This window comes from Pristiophorus japonicus, chromosome 14, assembly GCF_044704955.1.
Source record: "Pristiophorus japonicus isolate sPriJap1 chromosome 14, sPriJap1.hap1, whole genome shotgun sequence".
NCBI lineage: Eukaryota > Metazoa > Chordata > Chondrichthyes > Pristiophoridae > Pristiophorus > Pristiophorus japonicus.
The window spans coordinates 37,165,409-37,188,456 of NC_091990.1; the positions used below are offsets into that span (position 1 = coordinate 37,165,409).

The 23,048-nt window shown below is 45.4% G+C and overlaps 1 long non-coding RNA gene across 1 annotated transcript in view; it reads left to right on the plus strand.

Annotated features, from left to right (window-relative positions):
* The window catches only part of LOC139279360 (uncharacterized), a 108,490-nt gene extending 86,257 nt beyond the window's left edge, over window positions 1–22,233 (plus strand). The window contains exons 2-3 of the long non-coding RNA XR_011596455.1: window positions 7,951–8,066; window positions 21,932–22,233. This is a non-coding gene — a long non-coding RNA (uncharacterized lncRNA). The remainder of the gene's footprint in view (window positions 1–7,950; window positions 8,067–21,931) is intronic.
* Window positions 22,234–23,048: the final 815 nt, after the last annotated feature.

Here is a 23,048-nt window from a genome sequence, read left to right on the forward strand (position 1 = left end):
CAGATAGCTTGTCAAATAGACCTCTTGCGATCAGTATCCTACCTGATACAGAAGGATCAGTTGCACATCTTTCAGAGTAGATCATAGACAGTCCCTCGGAATCGAGGAAGACTTGCTTCCACTCTCAACATGAGTTCTTAGGTGGCTGTACAGTCCAATATGAGAACCACAGTCTCTGTCACAGGTGGGACAGATAGTCGACGAGGGAAGGGGTGGGTGGGACAGGTTTGCCGCATGCTCTTTCTGCAGTCTGCGCTTGATTTCTGCATGCTCTCGGCGACGAGACTCGAGGAGCTCAGCGACCTCCCGGATGCACTTCCTCCACTTAGGGTGGTCTTTGGCCAGGGACTCCCAGGTGTCAGTGGGGATGTTGCACTTTATCAGGGAGGCTCTGAGGGTGTCCTTGTAACGTTTCCACTGCCCACCCTTGGCTCGTTTGTCGTGAAGGAATTCCGAGTAGAGCGCTTGCTTTGGGAGTCCCGTATCTTGCATGTGAACTATGTGACCTGCCCAGCGGAGCTGATCAAGTGTGGTCAGTGCTTCAATGCTGGGGACGTTGGCCTGGTCGAGGACGCTAACGTTGATGCGTCTGTCCCCTCAGGGGATTTGTAGGATCTTGCAGAGACATCGTTGGTGGTATTTCTCCAGCGACTTGAGGTATCTACTGTACATGGTCCATGTTTCTGAGCCATACAGGAGGGGGGGGTATTACTACAGCCCTGTAGATCATGAACTATATACGAAGCATCACAAAGACATATATTAGATTCATTCTGTTCTCTTTTCAATTTTATGCTTAACTCCCTTGTATGATACCACAGGAGTTAAACTAATGAACAGAATAAATAGATGTATTTATTTTGTGTCACTTAAAGGCAGGTACTGCAGGGAATTCAGGGCCAGAGTGATCTCCTGGGCTAGTTTCGATCACCTAGCTGGGTTGGAGAGGAATTTCCCAAATTGGTGCACTATACCAGTTGAGAACGCGATTCTTCAGTAACAGGCGTTGTTACTGAAGAATCTCTTTCTCAACTGGTATAGTGCACCAACGCACTGTTCTGGCCAAATGGTACAGCCACAATACACTCTCACACATGCCCGACTAGTACAGCACTTCCATGGTGTCATTTTATAGAAAGTATTTGCTATGCAACAAACTTACTGGTTGATGATATAGTTCAGTTTGCCCTTGTAGCTGTTAGCATGATAGGTGGAATGTCTTATTCAGGGAGAGGTTATGAAATACACACAGATTGTAGAATATCTATAATATATTAGAAATCTTGCATCTGCTGCATCTTGTTATTATTTCATACATCCTCATTTACAATGGAAACTGCATAACTTCTTGTGCTGTCATTACACCCTCCGGACAGTGGTGGTGCTGCAGCATTTCAGTTTTGCAACTCCGCCTGTATTGCAGAAAAAATTCTCTGCTTCAACCAACTCTACTTTGCAGCTTCCCAAACTGCGATACGTTTTGTTATTTAACGATAAATAAAATATAAAATCAAAGAATTATATAAAAACGAGAACAGAATGTATGTCATTAAAATAGTGACTGAATTATGTCGGCATATTCTGGTCCAATTATCCTCTGCACTCTAACTCCTTTTCAATTTTATGCTTAACTCCCTTGTATGATACCACAGGAGTTAAACTAATGAACAGAATAAATAGATGTATTTATTTTGTGTCACTTAAAGGCAGGTACTACTGGGAATTCAGGGCCAGAGTGATCTCCTGGACTAGTTTTGATCACCTAGATGGGTCGGAGAGGAATTTCCCAGATTGTTTTCTCCAAATTGGCCTGGGTTTCTGATCTGTTTTTTTGCCTCTCCCAAGATATCATATAGTTTTGGGTGGGGTGGAGTATATATAATTGTGTGGGACAGGCTCGATAGACCAGATGGTCCACCATTGTTCGTAAATATGTGTACGATGATTTCATACTAAAAATAAATCTAGGAAAAGTTATGTTTTTGGAAATTTTCCAACTGTTGAAGAAATAGCTTTGTCGTTTTAAAGAGGCAATGCCTGAATGAAAAGTATTTGATAAACCTGCTTTTCTTTGTGCGTAATCATACTGTACGATGAAATAAATCAAAATAAATCATGGCAACAACTAAGACAAAAATGAAGTATAACTATTCTGTCTCTTCTATTGTTCCAAAACAAAATTGTGTTTGCCAAATATCTTTTAATGAAAACAATTCCTCTTCAACTCTACTTAAACGAACAGCTTTGAATGATTCTAGATAACTTTAAGATGACATGGCATTATAAGATGGATGGAAGTTTAAAAAATATTTGAGCAATGTGTTGCATTGAAGGATATGTCATTGTTTTGTCAAAGCCACTGCCCACATGATGGATGTGGTTCTGTTGGACTCAATGGCAGGAAGCTCGTCACTGAGCTTCAAGTTCCGTCATGCCATTCAGCACTATCTATCTCACAAAATCCAAGCTGCTGCTTTTATCAGCAGAGAGACATTCAAGCGCCAATGCACTTCATACCAATATTTTCCATTTAAAAAAAATTTTACCATTGTTTGAGCTGTGTTCTCAGGAGCATGTGGCAAGTGGTGTAGTGTAGATTTAACTGCTGTAAGACTTCAAATTCTGATTACTGCTGTATTCCATAGGTATGGAAACAGTCCGAAAAAAAATCACAACATCTGTGCTCATTCTCTACAATGCAAACTGATGCTGTGTCTAAATATAAAATATGTTATTTTCAATTAAATCACAATTAGTTTCTTTCTATGAAAAGATGTTGCCACGTTATGTGCTGAATGAGATGAGGAAAAAGCTGTATTTATAATGTAAAGTCCTGTCCCCTCAGTACAGATTCACACGAGGCATGTAGTGAAGTCAAGGTCACTCTGGACCTGCACCTTTATTTCACAGCTCTGGAATGCTGCACTTGCCTGAGACCTGTCCTTATATACCTGTCTCTTGCAAGTGCACCTCTGGTAGTAAGGTATGCTGGTGGTTACAGGTCATATCTTATTACAGTCATGTATAGCATGTTAGGATACAGTTATATATAATAATGTAAGATACATGACATCACCCTCCCCCAAGGTCTTATTGTCTTTATAGGTTCAGTCTCTCAAGTGGTCTACGCTCTCGCGTGGAGCGTCTGAGTTGTGGTTCAGTTGTTTGCCTTGGTGACTGTTTTTCTTTGGGTGTGGTTGCTGGTATCTTGCCTGGGCTGTCTGTTTCGATTGGTGTGATTGTTGTTGACTCGCCTGGGCTGTCTGTTGGGATTGCCCTTTCCTCAGGTTGTTCCCTCTGTCTGTCCACCAGGTGTGGTGCGAGTTCCACATTGTAGTCTGCCTCTGGTTCCGCAGTGTTGTTGGTAAATCTGCTTTTGACTTGATCTACATGCCTCCGGCAGGTTTTGCCATTGTCCATTTGTACTACCAGTAGCCTGTTTCCTTCCTTGCCCATTACTGTCCCTGCAAGCCATTTGGGACCCCTGCCATAGTTTAGTACAAACACTTTGTTCCCTATCTCATTCCATCTCCCCCTCGAATTTCTGTCATGGTACTCAGTCAGCTTACGGCGCTTTGCCTCAACGATTTCGTGCAAGTCTGGGAGGATTAATGAGAGCCTTGTTTTTAAAGTCCTTTTCATCAACAGTTGCGCGGGCGGGATCCCAGTCAGTGAGTGCGGACGAGATCTATATGCCAGCAGCAGTCGCGACAGGCGACCCTGCAGCGTGGGACCTTGGATTTTAAGCATGCTTTATTTAATGATTTGTACTGCTCTCTCCACCTGGCCGTTGGAGGCCGGCTTGAACGGTGCCGTCTTGTCGTAATTTATGCCGTGGTCAATTATAAAGTCTTGGAATTCTGCGCTGGTGAAGCACGGACCATTGTCACTGACCAATATGTCAGAGATTCTGTGCGTTGCAAACATGGTTGCGAGGCTCTCCACAGTGGTGGAGGTTGTGCTCGAGTTTAAAATGGTGCATTCGATCCACTTTGAAAATGCATCGACAACTACGAGGAACATTTTGCCCATGAATGGGCCCGCATAGTCTACGTGCACCCGCGACCACGGTTTGGTAGACCAGGGCCAGGGGCTCAGTGGAGCCTCCCTGGGGGCATTGCTGAGTTGGGCACAAATGGTGCACCTTCAGACGCAGAGCTCCAAGTCCGCGTCAATACCAGGCCACCAGATGTGGGATCTGGCTATGGTCTTCATGAGAACGATCCCCGGGTGCTCGCGGTGGAGCTCCCGGACAAATACCTCTCTGCCTCGCAGAGGCATGACTACTCGGCTGTCCCACATCAGGCAGTCTGCTTGTAGTGATGGCTCATGCATGCGCTTGTGAAAGGGTTTTAATTCCTCGGGGCAGGCATCGCGAGCCTCTGCCCAGTCACCGGTTAGGACACATCTTTTTACTAAGGATAACGTGGGGTCGCAGGCCGTCCAGGCTTTGGTTTGGCGAGCCTTCATGGGCGAACCTGTGGACTCAAAGGCATTGATTGCCATGACTATTTCACAGTCCTGGTCGTCAGACCCTTCTGTGGTCACCAGGGGTAGCCTGCTGAGCGCGTCGGCACAGTTGTCTGTGCCTGGTCTGTGCCTTATTGTGTAGTCGTAGAACACCAGCATGAGTGCCCACCGTTGAATTCGCGCCGAGGCGTTGGCGTTTATTGCCTTGCTCTCAGATAGGAGGGACGTGAGGGGCTTGTGGTCGGTTTCTAATGCGAACTTGGCCCCAAAAAGGTATTGGTGCATCTTTTTGACACCGTACACGCACGCGAGCACCTCATTCTCTACCATTCTGTACCCGCGCTCCGCCCGCGAGAGTAACCTGGAGGCATAAGCTATGCGTTGTAATTTGCCCGCACTATTGACATGTTGCAAAACGCACCCGACCCCATACGCTGATGCATCGCATGTGAGAACTAGCTTTTTACCTGGGTCAACGAAAGTCAAAACACTGTTGGAACACAGAAAGTTGCGTGCCTTATTGAAGGCGCGTTCCTGGGCGTCCCCCCAAAACCAATCGCACCCCTTCCTGAGTAGCACGTGGAGAGGCTCCAGCAGCGTGCTTAAGTTCTGCATAAAGTTCCCAAAGTAATTGAGTAGCCCGAGAAAGGCGCGCAGTTCTGAGACATTCCGGGGCCTGGGTGCCAGGCGAATTGCTTCTGTTTTGGACTCTGTTGGGCGGATTCCATCAGCGGCAATCCTTCTGCCCAAAAATTCAACCTCGGGTGCGAGAAACAGGCACTTGGATTTCTTGACTCGCTGGCCTACCCGATTCAACCGCTTTAGTACTTCCTCCAAATTATGGAGATGGGAGTCGGTGTCCCTGCCCTTGATAAGTATGTCATCTTGAAGTACAACCGTCCCCGGGATGGACTTGAGCAGACTCACCATGTTGCGCTGGAATATGGCAGCTGCCGACCTGATGCCGAATGAGCATCGATTGTACATGAAAAGGTCTCGATGTGTGTTGATGGTGGTGAGTAGCTTGGATTCCTCGGTCAATTCTTGCATCACATACGCAGATGTGAGGTCTAGTTTTGAGAAAAGTTTACCTCCAGCCAATGTGGCAAATAAGTCCTCCGCTCTGGGCAGCGGGTACTGGTCCTGTAGGGAGACTCTGTTTATGGTAGATTTGTAGTCCCCACAGATTCATACGGATCCATCAGGCTTCATGACTGGGACAATGGGACTTGCCCAGTCGCTAAATTCCACAGGTGATATGATGCCTTCCCGCAGAAGCCTGTCTAGTTCGTGTTCAATCTTTTCTCTCATCACATAGGGTACAGCTCTGGCCTTGTGATGGACCGGTCTAGCATCCTGTGTGATGTAGATTTTGACTTTGGCCCCTTTGAAAGTGCCCACACCTGGCTGAAAGAGATGTTCAAATCGCTTTATAACTGTTGAGCAGGAGCTCCGTTCCTCTAATGACATGGCATGGACATCATCTCATTTCCAGTTTAGTTTTGCCAGCCAGCTTCTCCCCAGCAATGCTGGGGTGTCTCCGGGGACAATCCACAGTGGAAGTCGGTTCACTGTCCCTTTGTGTGTGACAGAGAGCATGGCGCTGCCGAGGACTGGTACGATTTCTTTGGTATAGGTCCTTAGTGTGGTGTCGACCCTTGTGAGTTTTGGTCTGACTCTTTTATGCGGCCACAATTGTTCAAATTGTTGAGCACCCATGAGAGATTGACTCGCTCCCGTATCCAGCTCCATGTTGACAGATATCCCGTTGAGTAGGACCTTCATCATTATCGGAGGCGTCCTGTTGTAGGAGCAGCGGCCATTGATCGTGTTGACCCGCTGTACATGGGTGTCCCGGGTACTGTCCCCACCATCTTCTGGTCCGCTTTCCGACCCATCCGATTCGTATACCAGCCGAGCTGCCGTTTTTTTGCACATGCGGGCCAAATGCCCTGTATATTCACACTTTCTGCAAACAGCCTGCTGAAATCGACATCCCCTTGATGAGTGCCCACCCCCACACCTCCAGCACAGACCTGTTCTATTGTTTAAAGTGTTCCCAAAGAATGAGCTGCGTCTGGCTGATCTCTCTTGAGCTTCTCTCAGTTTGTAGTTGATTGCTTGCATTGTGGGTTGATGAGGTGTGAACGGCCGTTCCTGTGGCCCTTGATGGCTTCTGCCTGCTGTCGAGAGCCTGTTCTCCCGATTTTGTCTGTGTGTGGGCGTAGCAGCTTGTTTAGTGCTGTGAACTTCTTGTTCCGATATTTCGTTAGCTGTCGTATCTGCATTGTAAATCAACCTCGTTTCTTCTTCCCCTACCAAGAATGTCTGTGCAACCAGTGCTGCTGCCTCTAAGGTCAGGTTCTTGGTCTCTATTCCTTCAATGAAAAAGTCTCTCAGCATTTCTCTCCTCAGTTCATCGGAGAACTCACATAAACTAGCCAACCTTCGAAGTTCCGCCACGAAGTTGGGTATGCTCTGGCCCACACAGCGTCTGTAGTTGTAGAACCTGTGTCTGGCCATGTGTAGGCTGCTCGCTGGCTTCAGGTGGTCTCTTACCAGTGTGCTCAATTCTTCAAACGACTTGCTTGCTGGTTTCTCGGCTGCCAACAGATCCTTTATTAAAGCGTATGTTTTCGAGCCACAGCTGGTCAAGAGATGGGCTCTTCTCTTGTCTGCCTTATCGTCACCTAACCAGTCTTTGGTTACAAAGCTTTGCTGGAGCCTTTCTATAAAGTCCTCCCAATTGTCTCCCGCATTGTACTTTTCATCTGATCCGTTGTTCACCACTCTGTGGATTCTGTAATCCCCGTAACTCGTCGCCACTGTAAAGTCCTGTCCCCTCAATAGAGATTCACACGAGGCATGTAGTGAAGTCAAGGTCACTCTGGACCTGCACCTTTATTTCACAGCTCTGGAATGCTGCACTTGCCTGAGACCTGTCCTTATATACCTGTCTCTTGCAAGTGCACCCCTGATGGTGAGGTATGCTGGTGGTTACAGGTCATATCTTATTACAGTCATGTATAGCATGTTAGGATACAGTTATATATAATAATGTAAGATACATGACATATAATACATACATAGGATATACAGCACAGATCAGGCCATTCGGCCCAATCAGACCATGCCGGTGTTTATGCTCTACTCGTGCCTCCTCCCATCTTTCCTCATCTAAATCGATCAGCATGTGAGTAACTGCTGTGAATCGTAGATATTTTGTTTCTATTGAGTTGCATAATATCCTGTACTTCACATTGTCCTGAGAGGAGGCCTGATGCAGGCCAATACTAGAATCCTTTGTCATGCTGTGAGCCACATCGAAGACACTGAACTGTCAACTGATCTTCATGAGTGCATAATATACCTAGTTCAATTTGCTGTTCACATGTTTCTTCCACCAGGTTTGCAATCATTGAATATTTTTTTCCTAAATTAGTTTTTAAGTGATTTAATTGATCTTATTTTGTCTTAAAGGGGCTGTGCTATCCTGCTACAGAGAATAAAGATGTGAGATTGTGACAACCGCTTAGAACAGCCAAGACTTAATTAGAAATACATCTACTCGTCAGTACCCAAGAAGATACTGGACTGTGAGCCACTTTGTTTTGTTTCTTTCTTCTTAAAATCCTCTTTTGAATCACTTTCTTTGCAATTGTGCAGGTCAGAAATATTCATAAGCCTTTACGAGTATCATTTAATAAAAGACTTGCCAGAGATGCACAAGAGCAGTCCTGGGTGGGTATCACAACAATTTTCCCTCCCTTTAAAATAAATGGGTTGACAACTTTGTTAAAATAGTATACAGAGGAATTTTTACTCAGCACAATTTCATTGGAATGCTGCTTTCAATTCTGGTTGCTATGCCACAGAAAGACTGATTCGAACTATCAAGGAAGAAGGTTAAGAGCTCAAGCTCTACAGTTCAGAAAGAAGGCAGTTAAGGGTCAACTTAATCGAAACATATAAAACATGATATAGTATAGATGAGATAAACAAAGGTTATATCGAAGTGAGCCAGGACATAAATTTAAATTGGTGAAGATTTTCTAACAGTGATGAATGTTTGGAATAAACTTTCAGAGAGGGTAGAAAGAATGTTTGATATGCAGTTGGAAGCTATAATACAACAACTTGTATCTATATAGTGCCTTCAGAAACTGTCACAACACACTTCCTAGAGGCGTAATCAAAAAATGTACACTGAGTCAAAGAATATATTAGGAGATGTAACCAAAAGCTTGGTCAAAAAGCTGGCTTTTGAGAGGATCGTAAAGGAGGAAAGGGGAGGTGAAGAGGTGGTGAGGTTAGAGAGGGAATTCCAGGATGTGCTGGCTAGGCGGCTAAAGGCAAGGCCAGCAATGGTGGGGTAAAGGGACGGGGGTTTACAAGAGGTCGGAGTCAGAGGGACAGAGGGTTCAGGGAATAGTTGTAGGGCTGGACCTGGTTACAGATATAAGAAGGTGAATTCATGAAGGGATAGAACACGAGAATGAGAATTTTAAATTTGAAGCTTTGTGATAATGGGAGTTAATTTAGATCAGCAAGGACAGGAGTGATGGGTGAGTGGGTCTTGGTATGGGATAGGATACGGGTAGCAGAGTTTTGGATAAGCTGAAGATTATGGAAGATGGAGGATGGGAGCCTGGCCAACAGAGCATTGAAATTGTTAAGTCTGGAGGTGACCAAGGAATGGATGAGAATTTTTGGAAACACATGAGCTGAGTCAGGGGCAGAGGCGTTGCAGGTTCCTGGTCTTTGTGTTAGCGAGGATATGGGGTCAGAAGTTCAGCTCAGATTGAATAGGATGCAGAGGTTGTGAATAATTTAGTTCAGCTTGAGGCAGCGGCCAAGGAGGGGATAGAAGCAATGGCAAAGGTACAGAGATTATGGGATACAGGTGCAGCGCCCCGAATCCGTAACCCTCAGGACCGAGGCCATTCCGGATTTTGGGTTTTGCCGGATTTTGGAACGCCTTTCTGATGTGACGAATCTGGAAACACCTGAGCCCAGGTTCGGGTATTTCCGGATTTTGGAAAGTCAGAAGTGGGGTGGGGGTGCTGCTCGGCGGGCGATGAGGTAGGTCTTGCCGCTGAGGAAGAGTTCGGGCGGGGCCCGCCGCCGGGGAAGAGTTCGGGCAGACCAGTGAGGAGGCCTTGAGGTAAGGGCAGCGGCGAGGCGAGGGGCGGTGAGGCGAGGCCCAACGTAAGGGCAGCGGAGGGGCGGTAAGGCAAGGCCCGAGGTCGGGCAACGGCGAGGTGAGGGGCGTTGAGGCGAGGCCCGAGGTTGGGCAGTGGCGAGGTGAGGGGCGTTGAGGTGAGGCCCGAGGTCGGGCAGTGGCGAGGTGAGGGGCGTTGAGGCGAGGCCCGAGGTCGGGCAGTGGCGAGGCGAGGGGCGTTGAGGCGAGGCCCGAGGTCGGGCAGTGGCGAGGCGAGGGGCGGTGAAACGAGGCCCGAGGTCGGGCAGTGGCGAGGCGAGGGGTGTTGAGGCGAGGGGCGGTGAAACGAGGCCCGCGGTCGGGCAGCGGCGCGACCTCAAGGCTGGCAGGTTCGGCGGATCCAGATTCCGGAACATTTTACGGATTCCGGACGATCCTGCCAGCAATCGGTCCGGAGTCTGGATTACGGAACATTCCGGATTCCGGACCTCCGGATTTTGGACGCTAAACCTGTATATAGGGTACTACAGGGATAAGCTTTCATATGTGGAATGGCCCTTTCTAATCGTTGATGCTTCTTATGGTTTGAACAAATGATATCAAATATACAAAATGTAAAAAAACATTCAGTAGTACAAAAGCAAATGCATAAAACCAATGTTTGATGCTTCTGTCTTCAGGTACTAATGTATCCTATTACTGTTTTACCGAGTTATTTTACTTCAGAAAACATGCTCCCGGATGAGTTGTTAGCTTGAATGCATTGCCTGAAAGGGTGTTGGAAGCAGATTTAACAGTGACCTCTTTCTGTGCTGTAAGATTCTATGGGCTAAAATTGCTCCTTTCGATCAGGCCCATGGCTGCCTGAAAGCTCGGCCACGAGTTGGTGCGGACTGGTCGCTGAGTTGCTGCCATTTTGAACATGGCCCTCCTTCAGTTTTGGAGCAATGTAGGGGACCGCTCCGCCTGTTTTCCCGCCGCAGCATGCACGCGCCGACAGACAGCGACCCCTTCCTGAAATTGCCTCGGGGAACTTGCCCCTTTTGAAAATTGCCCCCTGGGGAGCGTTGCCGTCGCTAGTCGGTGCCCCTGACACCTTTTGCGGCCGGTACCCTTTCTGTGGCTTGGTTGTGCAGCCGCCCTTAAAGGGGAGTTGGCGCTGCTGGCAACTCCATCTAATTTCTTTTTGTCGGCTGACTGCTAGATCGGGCTGACAGTTATGCCCACGGATTCGGCTGGGCCGCCAACAGGCAGCCTGGCACCCCCTCTTGGGTGCCAGGCCGCTGTCCTGGCCAAAACTCTCCCTGGTGGCCCTGTGTTTGCCACTGAAGTGGCTGCAGAGTTCACAGCGGCCCTCCCCTTTAATTGAAGGAGAGGGACGTTGTGATGTGCCGCCCTGTCCCCACTTCCACCCCGATAAGGCCACTTCCACTCCACTTCAAAAAAAAGCACAAAGTGCTGAATTTCTCCCGATTAGCCGCCCCATGCATTGGGGCAGACGGAACATATCAAAAACAGTATATGCGATTCGATTTGGGCGGTGGGCAATTTCGGTCCCTATGATTCTAAAACTAATAATTACATTTATTTAGATTATAATATACAGATACAAAACATTAATCAACAATGCAGATGCTTAACTTACTACTTTAAAATGTCTCAAAAATATAAAGCATCATAATATGGGCATGGAGTCCCAGCTTACGATAGGGAAAAACCAATGGACACAAAAGAACTGATAAAGCAGAGGAAACCCCACCTATTATACCATACCTTTGCGTCACCAAGACAGTCTACAAGACCCACTATCTAATTTTTCTTTTAAGATTATCTCAACAACATAAGAACTGCAGGAGTAGGCCATAAGATCCCTTGAGCCCGCTCCGCCATTCAATAAGATCATGGCCGATCTTCGACCTCAACTCCATTTTCCTGCCCGATCCCCATATTCCTTGATTCCTCTAGAGTCCAAAAATCTATCTATCTCAGCGTTGAATATACTCAATGACTGAGCATCCACAGCTCTTTGGGGCAGAGAATTCCAAAGATTCACAACCCTCTGAGTGAAGAAATTCCTCCTCATCTCAGTCTTAAAAGGCCGAACCCTTATCTTGAGACTAGGACCTCTAGTTCTAGACTCTCCAGCCAGGGGAAACAATCTCTCAATAGCTACCCTGTCAATCCCCCTCAGAATCTTGTATGTTTCATTGAGATCACCTCTCATTCTTCTGAACTCAAGAGCAATAGGCCCATTTACTGGATCTCTCGTTACCCTCTCATCCCAAAAATCAATCTAGTGAACCTTTGTTGCACCGCCTCTAAGGCAAGTATGTCCTTCCTTCGATAAGGAGACCAAAACTGCGCAGAGTACTCCGGGTGTGGTCTCAAGTAAGCAAGACTTCCTTACTCTTGTACTCCAACCCTCTAGCAATAAAGGTCAACATGCCATTTGCCTTACTAATTACTTTCTGTACCTGCATGCTAATTCTCTGTATTTCTTGTATTAGGACACCTAAATCGCTCTGAACACTGACATTTAATCATTTCTCAACATTTAAAAAATATTCTGCTTCTCTATTCTTCCTACCAAAGTGAATAACTTCACATTATAAATTGTAGCCTTCTGCCTTTGATGGGTTTCATGATGTTTTTGACACCCAACTTGCTATCAAAAAATCTGGTTCCAAGTACAACTCTTGAGCTGCTTTTATATTGGTGCCAGATGGCAATTTACGTCACTGGTTCTCAAAGCGCCTGTCTTGTGCAACCAGTTACAACTCCAACGTAAACCTGCCAGAAGCAGTAAAAAGATGGGTCTTCCTGGACACTGTTTAATGAATCTGGCAAGTTTGCAACAGAGTTTCTTGCAGAAAACAAAAACCGGAATTTTATTTTAAATTCACCATATATTGGCCTATCCACAGTATTAAATAAAAATGATATAATGGAGATTTTATGGTTTGAAGGAATGTAGGACTCTGTTTTCATCGCCGTAATTTCAAGGCTTAAAGTTGCTGTCAGCATAGAGAGGATGATGACCAGAGAGCCACTGTCTTGCCCATGGTGAGCCAAGACTGAATGCACTGTGATTTATGGTCTCATGGTGGCTTCAACCATGGAGCTGTGTCCATTCTAGATAATATCCGAAGTATCTGGTAATCTCGCACATACCAAGCAATCCCTAATGTCCGCTAACCCAAAATGCAGAGTGATATGCAGAGCAGTCCAGCATTACTGTTATTAATATGGAAAGTGAGCTGAAGTTCTGCAAAGCAGGATTCCGAGACACCGCACAAGCTGCCTATGGTGCTTTGTATATCTAGGTGCACCACACTGCACCACCGTATAACGTAGAATGCAGGTATGCTTAAGGGTCTCTAGTACTTTCTGCCATCTCTTGTTCATGCAGTGGAATTATTTTACTGAAAGTTGAAGCAAGGAGGCTGTATAACGATCTGTCCTCTTCTGGTTTGTGTGGGTTTTGTTGCTTTCGTATTCAAAACAATGTATCTGCATCTGCTTCCTCCACTGGGAACAGTATAATCTCAGGTTGTGGTAATTGGCAGTGAAGATAGTACAGATTGTACTTGTGACAGTGTATATTCTACTCTGTTGATAGTTGTGGAGGATCTGGAATATGTACTGGTGGGCTTTGGGGGTGTTTTCCCACTTTCAGCTTGGCAAGCAGTCATGTTATGGACCTTTATTGCTGTACAGAATGGGGACCAGGCAGGAAAGTGGAATTGAGGCCAAAATCAGATCAGCCATGATCTTATTGAATGGTGGAGCAGGCTCAAGGGACCGTATGGCCTACCCTGCATCTATTTCTTATGTTCTGTTCTTATGTTCCTTTTCTGGTTGTACCATATGACTTGTGGTTGGAAATTTTCTTGACATCTGGCAGATTCTTTTATTACAATTGCGCAGCAACTTCTTACTATGCTGCAGTATGAAGTTTGAGAGGACTGACAGTGGGCCCTTGTTTTGTTAACCTTGGCTTATTGAATCTTTTAGTTAAATGTGCAATTTTCTACAAGCCTAAAATGCTGGGATTATCATGAGGTACCCTATCAAGAACTGAGGACTTAATTTCCACTCAGTTAAATGGATAAAAAAACCAACTAATGATTTCGTAAGCTTTACTTATTAACAGTGGTAAATTACCATTGTACAAACATCACTATGGAATTCAGCTGTAACTATCTATAGTTAGAACACTATTACCATCAAATAAACCCATAGATCGAGCACTTCCATCCAATGGGTCGTAATTTGCGGCCCCTACGTTGCACCCGCAACGTAATAGCCGCGATATGCATGCGTGAAAACTCGGAATTTGAGATCTGTCAATCCTTGACAGATCCAACCTATCCCTGGGAAAAGGGCATCTGTGGGCGGAGAGTTTGGCTATTTGCCCAACTTCTGCCCAGAAAATTGTTACGTGTAAGGCCAGCTTTTACCAGCATAAGAGTTAAAAAAAAATAACAATAAAATTTTATCAATCATTTATACATTAAAAACCCTGTGCAATAATCTAAGTTAATTTTTATTCCCTTTAAAACATGTAATTTTTTTTTAAATTAAACTTTTGTTTTAAATATTTAATTAAATGCCATTTTAATTAATTTTAAATATGTAATGATTATTTATTTATTTATTTGAAGTATAGATTTTTTTTAGGGTATTCCCATTCATACTTATGGGGTTTCCGTACATACGGAATCCCTATAAGCATGAATGGGGATTCGTTCTTTCATTCATTGGGCTGGCCCACGTGATCTCAGGGGTGCTTTCGAACTGCGTGCGCCCCTGAGATACGTGGGCCTCTACCTGGAGAGGCCCAGGACCGCGAATCTCCTTACCACCCGGATCACCAGGTATGTGGCCATTTTATTTGCAGATCAGAGGCAGGCCTCCGACCGCAAATTCAGTGCCAATAGATTTTAAGCTGATTTTAAGATTGGCATGCAGGTACAGCAGGCGGTTAAGAAAGCAAATGGCATGTTGGCCTTCATAGCGAGGGGATTTGAGTACAGGAGCAGGGAGGTGTTACTACAGTTGTACAGGGCCTTGGTGAGGCCACACCTGGAGTATTGTGTACAGTTTTGGTCTCCTAACTTGAGGAAGGACATTCTTGCTATTGAGGGAGTGCAGCGAAGCTTCACCAGACTGATTCCCGGGATGGCGGGACTGACATATCAAGAAAGACTGGATCAACTGGGCTTATGTTCACTGGAGTTCAGAAGAATGAGAGGGGATCTCATAGAAACGTTTAAAATTCTTACGGGTTTAGACAGGTTAGATGCAGGAAGAATGTTCCCAATGTTGGGGAAGTCCAGAACCAGGGGTCACAGTCTAAGGATAAGGGGTAAGCCATTTAGGACTGAGATGAGGAGAAACTTCTTCACCCAGAGAGTGGGGAACCTGTGGAATTCTCTACCACGGGAAGTTGTTGAGGCCAATTCACTAAATATATTCAAAAAGGAGTTAGATATCCTTACTACAAGGGGGATCAAGGGGTATGGCGGGAAAGCAGGAATGGGGTACTGAAGTTGCATGTTCAGCCATGAACTCATTGAATGGCGGTGCAGGCTCGAAGGGCCGAATGTTTATATTGATATCATTTGTTTATATTGATTTCATTTTGATTCAGATTCCAGGAGATAATGGAACAGTGAGTGTCTACACCAACCATCATCATTACTGGAATTAGACTGCAGTTTTATGCTATGTGCTCACTGAGAACATGGTGGAAGAATGACAATGAAAGAAAGAGAGAGAGAGAGGTCAACTTATGGGCTCACAATTTCCTGGAGACTTGTGGCATTGTAATGATGAACCAACATTGTAGTTTTATGGCACTAAAATCCAGGAAATTATGGCGTATGTGATTTACTCCATTACTTACGCCATGCCATTATTTGCTGGAATTTTTGCACCGTTCCATTGACCCCTTGCCAGAACCATTGAAAAACTAATAATAATAGCTCTGCCCCCCCCCAGTAAAATCGATGGCAATCGCAAATTTGCTGGATTAACACGACTTTGATGGCCGCTGCCAGTTAGACCACAACAGAATGATCGCTGCTGGGCTGAGTATGCTTGGTATAATCACAGGAATACGAAAAATCACAAACCATTTGGATTTGAAATGCAGAATATTGCCGATGTAAATAAACCTATATTAAATTTTTTAAATGTAATTTCAATGGAAGAGACTGAAAGAAGTTTCTGTCGGCATGGCTTAGTTTTGACAGATTTCGTGGGCATGTCTTCCCTTACGCATAGGCTGTATGCTTGCTGCGCTCCTGGCCTTCATGATGTAATGCGCTGCACCCAACTCTGCAGCGCCGAACAGCAAGTCTACACTCTGGGCCTCGCACAACAACTTGTATTTATATTGCATCTTTAACCTAGTAAAATGTCCCAAGACGCTTCACAGCAGTGTTATAAGACAAAATAGATAAATTTGACACCAAGCCACAGAAGAAGAAATTAGGGCAGATGATCAAAAGTTTGGTCAAAGAGGTAGATTTTAAAGAGTGTCTTAGAGGAAAGAGATGTAGAGAGGCGGAGAGGTTTAGGGTAGGAGTTCCAGAGCTTAGGGAGCAAACAGCTGAAGGCATGGCCACTGATGATTGAGCAGTTATAATTGGACATGCTCAAGAGGGCAGAATTTGAGGAGTGCAGACATCTCGTGGGGTTGTGAGACGAAAGAGATTACAGAGATAGGGAGGGGCGAGGCCATGGAGGGATTTGTAAACAATGATGAGAAATTTGAAATCGAGGCGTTGCTTAACTGGGAGTCAATGTAGGTCAGCGAGCACAGGGGTGATGGGTGATTATGATTTGGTGGGAGTTAGGACACGGGCTGTTGAGTTTTGGATGAATTCAAGTTTATTTAGTGTAGAATGTGGGAGGCCGGCCAGGTGTGCGTTGGAGTAGTCACGTCTAGAGATAACAAAGGCATGGATGAAAGTTTCAGCGGCAGAAGAGCTGAGGCGGGGGCGGAGGTGGGCAATGTTACGGTGGTGGAAATCGGCGGTTTTAGTTATGCTGCGGATATGTGGCCGGAAATTCATTTCAGGGTCAAATATGATGCCTAGGTTGTGAACAGTCTGGTTTAGCCTCAGATAGGTGCTAGGGAAAGGGATGGAGTTAGTGGCTAGAGAACGCAGTTTATGGCGGGGACCAAAGACAATGGCTTCCGTATTCCCAATATTTAATTGGAGAAAATTTCTGCTCATCCAATACTGGATGTTGGACAAGCAGTCTGACAATTTAGAGACCATGGAGGGGTTGACAGAAGTGTTGGAGAGGTAGAGCTAAGTGTCGTCAGCATCGATGTGGAAACTGACTCCGTGTTTTTGGATGATATCGCCAAGGGGAAGCATACAGATGAGAAATAGGAGGGGGCCAAGAATAGATCCTTGGGGAACAACAGAGTTAACGATGCAGGCGTGGGAAGAGAAGCCATTACAGGAGATTTCCTGGCTATGATTAGATAGATAAGAATGGAACCAGGCGAGTGCAGTCCCACCCAGCTGGAAGATGGTAGAGAGGCGTTGGAGGACGATGAAGTGGTCAACTATGTCAAATGCTGTGAATATGGGTTGAGGATTTCACATGGAGGGAGAGATTATGGGAGTACAGGTGGGTAGTGAACTCAGAGGAGAGAGAGCATGATGAATTGAGATGGAGGTAGAAGTCACTCGGTGCAGAGGCTGAGGGAGGAAAGCAGTGAAGATATATCCGTGATAACATTTTTATCATACTTTGGTGGGCAGTGGAGAATGAGAATTTTAAATGAGAGGTGAGAGGGGTGGAGTAAGGTGGGAGGTTCAAAGGAGGGGAATGTGCCGGAGGAGTAGGGGGACAGGCCAAGGTATGATTTGCTGATGAGAGCCACAGCGCCACGGCAATCTGGGTGGGGCAAGTGGTGGAAGGTATAGCCAGGCTGGGAAGCTTCGTTTAAAGGTAAGGTCTCATCATCCCTCAGCCAAGTTTCCATCAGGGCCATGATGTCAATGCAATCATCCACGCTAAGCTCATGGATAGCAAGGGCCTTGTTCGCAAGTGAACGGACATTCCGCAAGAAGATCCAGAGAGGATCGGTGATGGCTGATCCACTGCCAGCATACACTGTCAGCGCTTGGAGGGATGAGTTGGACGGGGAGGAGATTGGCAAGGTTAGCCCCCCCGGGCAAGCTGGGTGACAAGGTCGGTGAGAGAGTAGGATGGGACAGTTGGGGTTGCTGCTCTAGAGGAGCGATGCGTGTCACGAGGTAAGTTTGTATTCTTTTCGGAAGTTGGTGGCGTACTCTGTAGCTACATGCCGACCGCAATATTTGTCCCATATTTAACAACACATTCCTCTTTGGAAACCAATATATAGCAGTGAAAGTGGCTGATTAGGTGAATTTGATGTAAGCCGATGGCAAACAGCAACAAGTCCGTGCTAGTCCTTGAGGGTCATTTTAACCTTTGCCAATAGTGTGAAAGGGGCGATTAGGTGTATAACAAGATCAGGCACTTGTTATACACCTCTCCCAATTTTAGGAAAATCAGGAGAGTTGTATAATGAATAACTGATGATCCAATATAGCCTAAAGGCAAAAGTTAGAATCACCACCCTCTCTAGTGTGTGACTGCAGCAGCTCAGCTTTACTCAGTTTCTGCCACTAATCTATGCATCACATGGCCCAGGTCAATTTCATGTCAATGTCCCACTGACACAGCACTCTGAATGGACAAAATATTTAATGAACGTTCCCATTGGAACATTGCCAGAGACTACGTGCAACTTCTCATTGGCCAATTTAATTGTCACTTGCACGCACACAGTTGCGTCCAGCCCCTCTAGGGAAGTTTTATGGCATTATTTATTCTTTATGCAATATTTAATGACTTGTCAGTTGCATTGATACATTTCATTTGTTTGAAATGATGCAACAGAGACCTGTAAATACTGATTAAATGTCTGAACAATGCAAAATTAATGCAATGCATATTTAATTATGTTCTCCTGAAGTTTGAGACTATCCTTCTCACTGTTTATTCCCAGTGAGTCTTCATTTCAGCATAGTGAGGGTGTACGAAGAATGCCACGGAATGATGAAATTTGTTGCTTTATTAAATCCTGAGTGGAATACAGTTACCTGTAACATAGGCCTGGATTTTGCGTTGAGAATATCGGTGAGGCTAACAGCATCACTATTATTATGGAGTAAATCAGTCAGCAACGTTGGAGTATGCACATGCGCAGTTAAACGCGGAATTACGGAAGTTGCGATCTGAGTTTCCCTGCTCCTCCACAAGATGCGCTGTAACAGTATCTCTCCGATAAGACTCGTCATTTAAATTAATGTAAGGCTGTGAGGTTGTGGCCCTGAAAATGTAATTTTACAAGTGTGGAGTCTCATTCTTTCACAATTTAATTAGTGTTGAAGATTTGATTAAAAATGTTTTAAACATTTTACTTTCTGTCTCTTTTCTCTCTCTTAATCCGATCATTCTTTCCCAATCATTATTTCACTTTATATACATGATTTATATCTGAATGATACTTTCTGGTTTATACTCTGTGGCCGGAATTTTCCGGGAGGGGCGCGGCAGCAGGCGGGATCGGTGATGGGTCGGGTGGGAAAGTGTTTTTTTTGGCAGTGGGTCGGGACCTCGCTGTCAACCCGACTCCACGCGTCATTCCCAATGTTGGGGTTTGTCAGCGCCGAGCAGACCCGACAGGCAGCAGCGGGGACCCAATTAATCTCATTATCATCTGGTTGACAGATCATTAACAGGCTTTTTAAACTTATCTTTTCACTTTATCTCATGGCCACTGGAACCACGCTGTTTGAGGACCACAGCTGTCAACCTGACGCGACAGTTCAGTGGCCATTGCTCCAGCTGATTACTGGACAACTTCAAATGTGCAGTACTGACAGACCATCACTTTCCTCAGCCACAAGCTGTTTCTCAGTCAATTTCCAGCACAGATTCTGCAGGCTTTCCACTCTCACCTCATTGCACAAACTCGCTCACCATTGACAATGCTTCTGTCATCTCTACTTCACCTGTCATCTATTCCATTGAAATGGGTTCCCTTTATCCTGTCTCACCTTGGTCCTTAGAATACGACCACGATCAGCCCGAACACCAGCAGCACCAACAACAACCTTCTCTTCAATCACCTGATGCTGCACAGGACACATGGCATCAGCACCCGAGCACATTGCTGCTCGGGAGGCTAGATGGCCTCACCATGGCCAGATTTACTTCACTTGATGCTGCACACCTTGGCTGCCATTTTTTTTTTTTTAATTCGTAGCCAATCGTTCCAATTCTTTGTCAAATCACAAACGCCAGAGGTCACCTTGGGCCCATTCAAGGATCACTCTGCGCCAATGCTCTTAGCCAAAAGGCCTAGAGCCACTGCACCGTTCCTGGAAGTACTGCAATACCAGGTTCGTGCCATGGAGGTGGATGGGTCAGGTCCCCCACACACCTCCGTGGAGGTGGATGGGTCAAGCCACCCCACCCACCTCCTATTTCCAAAAAAGCAAGCATATACCTTCCTGATCCAGGGAGAACCACCTTGGGGTTATGGTGGTTACTCCCCTGTCAGGTCAGTTACGCATGATCTTAGCCAAACGGTCCTTGGCTGCCATATGATTTTTTTTTTTTTAATTCGTGTCCAATCGTTCCAATCGTTACAATTCTTTGTCAAACGCCAGAGGTCACCCTGCACCAGTCAAGGATCACTCTGCGCCAATGCTCTTAGCCAAAAGGCCTAGAGCCACTGCACCGTTCCTGGAAGTACTGCAATACCAGGTTCGTGCCATGGAGGTGGATGGGTCAGGTCCCCCACACACCTCCGTGGAGGTGGATGGGTCAAGCCATCCCACCCACCTCCTGTTTACAAAAATGTAAGCATATACCTTCCTGACCAGGGAGAAACCACCCGGAGGTCATGGTGGCTGGTCAGGTTAGTTATGCAGATCTTAGCCAAAAGACCGAGGCTGCCATATGATGCACCAGGTTGGCATCACCCCACAACATCATAAAGCATCCCTACAATTTCGAAGCTATTCTTTTCACACTCACCACTATTTTGGGGAGTACGGTTATATCTTGCCATTCACTGCAACTCACTAAGCCATTTCCAAATCTGCCCAAGAATGCAAAGTGTTGAAAATAAAGGTTTCAATGTTTGATAGCACATTAACAGAAACTTTATATGAACATTGGCTAAAACACCCTTGTAGCTACCATTGTGTGTTGTTAGTTGGTATGATTGCACACAGATGAGTGTGAGGGGTGGCTAGTGAGATGGGGATGTGATAATGTAGATAGAGAGGGATGGGTGAAGGTGCAAGATAAGTTGGTGTAAGGATGAGCAGGGTTAGGGTGGGCAGAGTGATGGAGATGTGATGAGAGCCACAGCAGGATGATGAAGGTGAGTGTGGCTTTGTACTAATGTTTTGTGATTTAATGAGATAATTGAAAGGTTTGTGCCACTGCACCCAAGTTTTCCCGACGACATCCATGCTTGTGTCCTCTTATGCAATGTGCAACCAGGCTGTGTTGGTCTCCTGGGGAAGTCTCTTCCGCCCATAGGAAGGGAAGAGGATCTACCTGTATGCTGTGACTCCTTCCAAAAGCATATGGAGGGAGTCGTGGGAGAGCCTGGGTGCAGCCCTGCACCTCTCTGCAGTCTTTGTCAGTATTTGCAGCACTTTAATGAACATTGACAGCACAAATGTCAAAATAAAGTTGGCCATGGTCCATTTAAGGAAACCGGCTAATGACACGTCATGAAATGACGTTACCAGACTCACTTCCTTTAATTGGATCAGCAAACGTGCTGGGTGGGCTTTACAAGTACTACCAAGATAAAATCATTATGGACAGCGGGATGGAGCCACCGACGTCGTCTGCCCCAGATCCACCGAGGTGAGCAAAATCCCACCCTTGCATTTCAGTTAGGATTCTTCAATCTGATTGGTTGAAGAGGCTCGTTGTTGTGCACAGACACCACAGATCCTCTGTGGAGGGTGCTGCACTGGACCTGATGACAGCAGGTCTGCGCTCAAAAGCCCGTGAAACTCTGTGGGCAGCCGTCAGCGTAGTGAACGTTAAGCACCATTCCTTTGCCTTTGCTCCTGACTGTAAAATCCAGGCCATTGAATGTGTTAGTTCAACTGTTATACAAAGCATTTCCTTTTACAATAGTACTTTTTGAAAACTGGTAAACTGTTTTGGAAGAGAATACTTAATGCTTTGTCCATTGCTTTGTTGCAGAGATATCCATTGGCTGTGCTGCTTCTGAGTCACTGCTATGTTAACTGTGGATTTTGCAGCAATTTTGGTGTAAATCTGCCGCTGGAGGATTCGGGAGCATAACTATCTAACTTATGGCATTCATTGGCAATATTATTGTTACAGTAAACTCCTGGCCATTGTTCTGGACTGGATTTGAACGTAAATCACTGGGGTGAAAAGGAAGTGTTATAATCCACGATATCAGCCAATCCTTTTGAAGTACGTTTTTATTTACATGTTCCCAAGAAAAGTAAAATTAGGGAAAGTTCAATTTCAGAATGAGTGGGTTTCAAGAAAAGGTTGTACATTTAACTTTAATTTAAAAAGTTCGCTGGATCCATATCACAAATGGACAGCTCTTATATTCTCTTAAAATATTTTAGTTTTACTACATTCCCACTTTAAAGTAGAAATGTATTTTTTGTGACAACATCACCACCTATTTTCCCTCCTTTTCCTTTGTGGTGCAATTGGACAGATCTGGTGCAGAATCTTTACTTGCTTTGTCGATATGCCAAATCGACATTTCTATTTCTTCACTGGCATGGTGGTGAAGGTCCCCATTCCACAATTGCTCCATCATTTGGAAGCAGAGAATATATTCAGTACCTCAGCACAATTCCTCACACAGGTGAAAGGAAAATATCTTTATTTCATTGCAATCTATAACTGCCATTATAGATTCCAGATATCTAATCAACTACCCGCCCCTTAGAGTCTAGATACCAATGCGTGCTCGACCACGATTCCCTGAATCCAGATCCCAATGGACAGTATTATCATGAAAGGACGTTATTTTTTATGTGACTTTCTTCAGTTTTTAGATTCAAAGGCAAGTCCTGGGATGAATTGTACATGCACCAACCATGATAAAAGTTGGCAGAACTTTCAAGCAATCCTCTGTATGTTATTTGAATAGCAATGGCGTGTTTGAAATGTGTACATAAAAGCCCTTCAAAGTAAATAAAAAATGCTTAAAACTGGATTTCTGCCCATTTTTACCAACAAATGGATGAGCAAAATGCTAAACAATTTCTGCCTAAACTTTGGGTGACTGCATTTCTAAGTGATGTTCTTGTACAGAGTGACAACATAT